Source organism: Triticum urartu, chromosome 1A, assembly GCF_056163025.1.
Source record: "Triticum urartu cultivar PI428250 chromosome 1A, HENAU_Tu73, whole genome shotgun sequence".
Classification (NCBI taxonomy): Eukaryota; Viridiplantae; Streptophyta; class Magnoliopsida; order Poales; family Poaceae; genus Triticum; species Triticum urartu.
In genome coordinates, this window is record NC_141873.1 from 90063464 (window position 1) to 90070049 (window position 6586).

Sequence of the window (6586 nt, forward strand, 5' to 3'; positions counted from 1 at the left end):
TGAGGAATAACATGAAGGAGAATTTTGTTTTCAGCCAACCAATCTTTACAAACCGCTAGTAAACTTATGCGTTGTACAATTTGCTGGTTTGGTTAAAGACAGTCATCTCTGATTGTGATGAAAAAAAATAAACTCAAGCATAGGAATAAAAAGACATACAAAAGATAACAAAATTCAAAGTACCAAAACATAAAATAAAAAATCTGCTGCATTTTTGCATATTTCTGCCTTTTTTGTGAGCATTTTTTCTTTTGTGTTGGCTCCATGTTTGAATATTTCTTCATCCCTTGTGTTTTATTTCGCAACTGGGTTGAATCTTAGTTTTTAATTTATTTTGCCGATAGTTTTCACGATGCTTTTTTAGTTTTTTCTATTTTTCTTCATTGGTCATCCATGCATACCGTTCTCTATCCATTTTCCTTCTTTGTTACTTGGTATCAATGATGCGAGATTGTGATCCAAATCGCTTGCCTGCATGAGAGCTTTTTATATTGTATATACATCATTGTTAATTAAGAAAGGAAACTGAATAGATTTTGCATCATAAATATAACATTGGTGGATGTATTGATAGAGCGTCCAGTTTTTCCTAGAGGCAATTTAGGAAATAAAAAAATGACATTGAAGCAAGAACAATGGCATACACACATTTTCCGTCCAACTTCAGCTGTAGATCGGATGTCAATGCATAATGACATCGTAATAATCCGTTGAACTAATTTTAGCGAGACACACTATGAGATTCTAAAAAAATTGGCCGTTCGTTTGCTTTTCGGATGTATGTTGTCTTTTTCTTGGGTACACGGCATATGCAGAGCAGGCAATCACGTTCTTTGCTTTCTTATATTTCTGATATCATCACAAGCCTCTCTCATTTCCTTCCTTAGCCCCCCCCTGATGCAACATGAATCACGTCTATTTCTATTTCTATTTGCTTCCTTATTTCTGAAATCAGCCTATCTTTGCTTCCTTATTTCTGAAATCACAAGCCCCTCTCTTTCCTTCCTTACTTAGCCCTCTTTTTTTAGGGTCCTTACTTAGCCCTCTGATAGAACGTGAATCACGTCTGTTTCTCCTTGCTTCCTTATTTCTGAAATCAGCCTATCTTTCCTTCTTTAGCCCCTCTCTCTCTGTCCTTCCTTAGCCTCTCTTTCTTTCTCTCTTTTCTTATTCCCAAAACGACTTCTTAACTCCCAGGAAAATCATTGACGTATATAAATTGGGTGGATCATACTTAAGGGGGCGATGTGGTATTATTTGATAGGCGAGTTGGCCTTCCTTTAACACATAGCATAAGCTGGGTTGGTTGGTCATGGCGTTAACTCCTCAACAGGAGGTTGCCTGTTCGATTCTATACTGATGCACTTTTTGCCTCGGTCTGACCCGTCGGGATAGATGGCCCGATTCCGAGACATCGAGGAAGAATTTTTTAGGCCCAAGAGAAACGGACGTATGAAGTTTTTTGAGATGGACCGATGAAAATTACGGACGGATCTTTATCACATGAATAGTACCACCTCAGATGTAGAAAATAATATAGGTGAAAAAACTAAAAGCGTAAATTTACGGGAAGAAGCGTACTGTGACGGTGAACCCACGGAGTCAATCCGTGCTTTATTATTAGGGATAGACTAGTACAAATGTCCGTGCGTTGCACCGGGCAAAAAGAAGGCGATACAACGTAATATCTTTAAGCACCATTTATTATATCCAATAACAAAAGAGTATGTGTGTTGCACCGCGGGACGTTTGTGCTTCACTGCAGAGAAAACACCACATTTTTTTCTTTCAAAAAACCTGCTCTAGGTAGTTGCAAAGAATTTTGTACATAGTTGCAAAGAATTCAGTACATAGCAAGATAGGTACACACCTGCTGGAAAGTATCTAAAACTGAAAGAAGAAAAGCAGCGAGGATGTACGCAACATGTTCCCTAAGCAGGGTCTCCACCTTACCACCAGCAAAGAAGAATCCCTGGTCCTCACAGTCTTTCATGTGTCGTCCGACTCTTTCTTCCCCAAGGTCACACCTGCATCCATTTTCTATCAATTTACAGAAAATGGAACATCCTTTTTATCTAGTACCAATTTACAGAGAACGGAAGTATGCTACTTTCGAACACTGCGTGCAAGAACTCTTCCACAACATAGCCATGATCAGTACACCAATCTAATACTGAAACTTATTCATACATGTGCCAATCTGTGCGACTCAAACAACAATCATGTACATGTATTAGTTCTGATTTCACTTGCTAGGATCAGGGGTAACTAACCAGCAAGAGTTATTACAGTAGCTTGAAATGAAGCATTGCTAGCCCCTACAATCAAATTTGCCGGCATCCATAGAGCATATATAGTCGATAAATACTCTGATTTTCTCCAGGGATTAATTTTTTTATCTAATAAATTGTTGATTCATCATGGTCCAGCATAAAAAAGAAGTGGAAGTTATAATCTGTTATCTAATAAAGTGGTTCAGGGTGTCAAACACAATATGAATTTTGAAACAGTTTCATTGCGCAGGAGCAGATGGTCTGCAGTTATGTTTGTGAAATTTACTGGCCAGAAAAAAATGTGAAATACCAAATTTTAAATAGCTCGGCATCAGGAGAGGCAGCACCTCATCATATATTGGGTCTTTAACAAAATCAAAGACATAGTAAGAGTATTCCTGAGCTCCTACAGTCATACATACTTGAGCTAGCTGATAGTAACATAAATAAATTTAAGAATTCAGTAGCCATGTATGATCAATAGAATGCAGTAGCCAGTAATTTCATGTAACGGTAGTTAGTCATGGTCTCATTGAGTTTCTGCGTTAAATTTCCATCGTTCGTGTCAAATGCCTAAGCATGAGACCTGTTTGTCTGTACCTAGCTACAAAACAGCTGGACAAACACGCAACATCGGTCAGAGTAAATTGAAATTTTAGCAGTGTAAATATAGCTGCCATATTGATCCTTGATTTTTTATTTTTTACTTGCATATTGATCCTTGCTTTGAAACTCTAGACATAGATCAGTTGAGGAGCTACAACTATTTGTCAGGCTCTTCCGACAAAAGAACTGTCAGTCATGCTGATGCTTTGTGCGAACTACATGCATGCTCGCTGTATATCTACGCCGCCCAGGAGCTCATGCGACCGCACCTGGCTACGAGAGCATATGCGTGCATGATCGCCACGCGGATGTGCAACATGCATCTTGTAGCATGGCAGCTTCCATCACCGAGCTTTACCCCCGGGGTGAACACAATGCACGCTGGCCTGCACCTTGGTACTCCATGGCTTCACGCACGCAGCATGCCGGTTCGATTGCGGCGCCCTTATTCATGCACTATCGTGGCTGGCCAGGTTCAACGATGGCAGCCTGCTTCCGTGGGTCGGCGTGGCATGCTCTGACGGGGTTTGATGGCGGCAACCTCTTCTGTGCTCTCGTCTCCGTCAAGCGTCGGCACCCTCGTACATGTCAGCTGCACCGTCAAGCGGTATGGATGTACTCGCGAATGATGAGCGACTTGGCCAGGGTGCAGCCGTCGACGATGAGCATGGAGACCTTGCATCCATGGATGGGGTTTAGTAGTAGTTGGCCCCGACTGGTACGTGCATGAGATCGATCCAGCCTACTTCATCGGGCCCGACCTCGCCTGTGAAGCGCCCGTCTCCTTGCCACAGCAGGGAGGATGGTGCTGGATCGGGTCTGGTATGCTTTGTCGCGCTTGACCTAATCTCGGCAGCGCCATCTCCTTGCCGTCTCAGGGAGCAGGGGGCTGGATAACGACGAACGAAACGGACGTCAAGATCGAAGAGAGGAAGGCTACTGCCGATGGATTCGTTGGGATGCCGGTGAGGGAGACGACGACCAGCCGGCGGCAGCGAGCGGCGGACGTGCTTAAGACGCCGCTATGTGTTTGTGGGAGGAGCCGAGGAGGGGCTCCCAGACGCTCACAGGAGAGGCGACGGCGGTAGATGTAGTTCCTGATGGGATCGCCCTTGGCGTACGCCTCCTTGTGACCTCGTCCTCCTCCGCAGGATTCACCCGTCCCCTTGTCTCTATCTAAATATCAGAGGTGTTAGTTAAGGCAGACTCCAAGTCAAATCAGGGTCCACATAATCAGGGTCACCTCATGAGGAAACATTGGTTCAGCAAGAAGGAAAGAGCACAAAGAGCTATGAAAATTCACATCAAAGTAATTTGATCTCACAAGAGAAGTTGAACAAGCTAGTTAAGCATAGTGGCAAGCTCATGAATGTATCGCCCCATCTGCCTGCATGAGATGGGCTGCAGAAAATGAATCGATTGTATCATGGGATTGGAGCTACATCAACATACTGAAGATGTAAAGGTAACTAGAAATATATATCAACCTATCATGAGTGTGAGAGAAGTGAAAAATAAGGAATTGATGGTAAAAATCGCCACCGTTATAATTGTCATTTATGATCTTACTGCAAAAAGTACGAGGGTGAGCAATCAAAAAGAAAAATCATGCATACTAATAGGAAAATTGCAGAGCCATCATTAAACCTATATTTCTACAAATGTGAATAAAAATGGGAAGAACAGTACCAATATTTTTTTGCTGAAATTAATGAATGGATTGTCCCAATTTAACTTGAAGGATGAAACTTTCCAAGTTTGGATGCCCCAAAATTGTACAGAAACTAAATCAATAAAAATGGTCGTGCTAAAAGACATCATCTTTGAGAGCTCCTTTATTCAAGGCAGCCTACTGGTTGTGCTTCAATTGGACCAGGTGATGGGCAGCAACAACGTTTGCAACCCATAATTGCTCACCTCCATGCAAGAACCAAGAACCAACACTTCTGTACATACTCATTACTCGGTACATATCCTATAACAAGTTAATGTTATGTCATTATAAAACTTGGTAGAGTCTAGTAATACTTGGATAGAAAAATAAATGCTCTGCAAGCATACAGCTGAATCAGAATACCTTATCAAACATGACTCTCTTTCTATTTCGCAGGTAAGTTGTGACAGCAATACAGTAGCCAAAAGTCAAACCCAATTAAGGTAATAATAAGTATGCTCCCCTCAGAAATACAACCTAAGCTCCTAAAGGAAAAGAAGAAACAATGGTCAGTCTCATGCAAGAAATTTTGAAGAAAAAGATGAGACGTACTTTCTCGACCTTTGGAAACAAAGATGCAGAAAAAGGAGGGACATACAAAGCTTATACATGTGGAAGTGCCATCAGACAGCTAGCTGGATCCCCTCCTCGTCAGGTCCAGTGTAGTGCAACGATGTCATTTAGGGGAGTATATCCAATGTTTAATCAACAGCTGACGCTGAGCTTAAATTGGTTGAGCAAGAGTGTTTGCACTGCAGCCTTGTTTTCAATCTCTGCTCATACTACCATTCCCCTTCCAAAACTAACCATCCTATCAACAGTTCTATGTTGCAATCCTTTTTATCCGAGCCACCTGCAGTTGAATCTTGGGCAGAGTCATGTGTGTGGCCGCCCTAATTGAGCATCAAAGCTGAGTCCAACATTTGTCGGGTGCCACAGCTGCCTCCTTCTCAGCACCATAGCGGATGTGCCTCAGGTTCCATCCCTTGTTGCGTAGTCAATGGCAGGGGACAGAAACAGCATCTAAAACAGGGAATTGCATCCAATGAATACCAAGGGGATATATACTTCTGGTGTAGCCACCGGCAGCGACATTGGACGGTTGGACGGACGTTCTTATTCCTCCGGCGAACTCGGCGTTTCTTCCTCCAGCGAACTCGGCGGCGACATTGGATGTTTCGAGGAAAATTGCAATTTCGACGGGATTTGATGGAGCTTCTGGTCCAAGGACGCAACCTGATGGAGATTCCGGCCGAGGACCCTTCCTTCTTATACCAGGCGACTCAAATCCGGGTAGGGAAATCCATTGATTGCAGTTGGAAAAGGACACGGTCTCCAATCATGACACGGGAGCAGCAACTCGGACATTGGGAGGTGGCTGTGGCGGCGGATGGAGGACGCGAGCCTCGTCGTGGCCGCTCGCAGGGCCATGCCCTTCCTTCCCTTAGCAGCGCGAGATGGGGGGGGGGGGGGGGGGGGACCACGGGAGCCGGAGAGTCCAGATCGGCAGCGGCCAACGCTGGTCAGGAGGAGTTCGTGCGTGTTGAGAGAAAGAAGAAGGAGATGTCCGCGTGTGCGTGCGCTTTTACGAGTTTTTCTTTTCAATACTCGACGACCCATAAGAGAAGGCCCATAATAAAAGGATCAATGTAAGAGAAGGCCCCCGTAATAAAAAGGATCAATAGCATGAGCAAGCCTAACGTGCGACGTACTGAATTTTATTAGTATCACTTCGCATATATGTTTTAAATTCAAAGCGAAAGCGTAAATTCATAAAAAGAAAGCGTATTGTGACGGTGAACCCACGGAGTCAATCCGTGCTTTATTATTAGGGATAGATTATATTATATTATTATTATTATTATTATTAGGGAGGTATTATTATTATTATTAGGGAGAGATTTTGTCCATACAAATTGTAAAGGCGTATTATGACATGAGAAGAAAACGTATTGTGACGGTGAACCCACGGAGTCAATCCGTGCTTTATTAT

General features: G+C 43.2%; 1 long non-coding RNA gene across 2 annotated transcripts; it reads right to left on the reverse strand.

Moving 5' to 3' along the window:
* Positions 1 to 1454: 1454 nt before the first annotated feature.
* Positions 1455 to 6208, reverse strand: LOC125550236 (uncharacterized). Of its 2 annotated transcripts, XR_015599077.1 has the most exons (4): positions 5192 to 6208; positions 4957 to 5078; positions 4367 to 4854; positions 1456 to 4280 (listed from the first exon to the last, which is right to left on the reverse strand). It is a non-coding gene; the product is annotated as an uncharacterized LOC125550236 (long non-coding RNA). The 2 variants fall into 2 exon arrangements; XR_007301548.2 differs by having other exon boundaries at positions 1455 to 4854.
* Between the last annotated feature and the right edge of the window lie 378 nt (positions 6209 to 6586).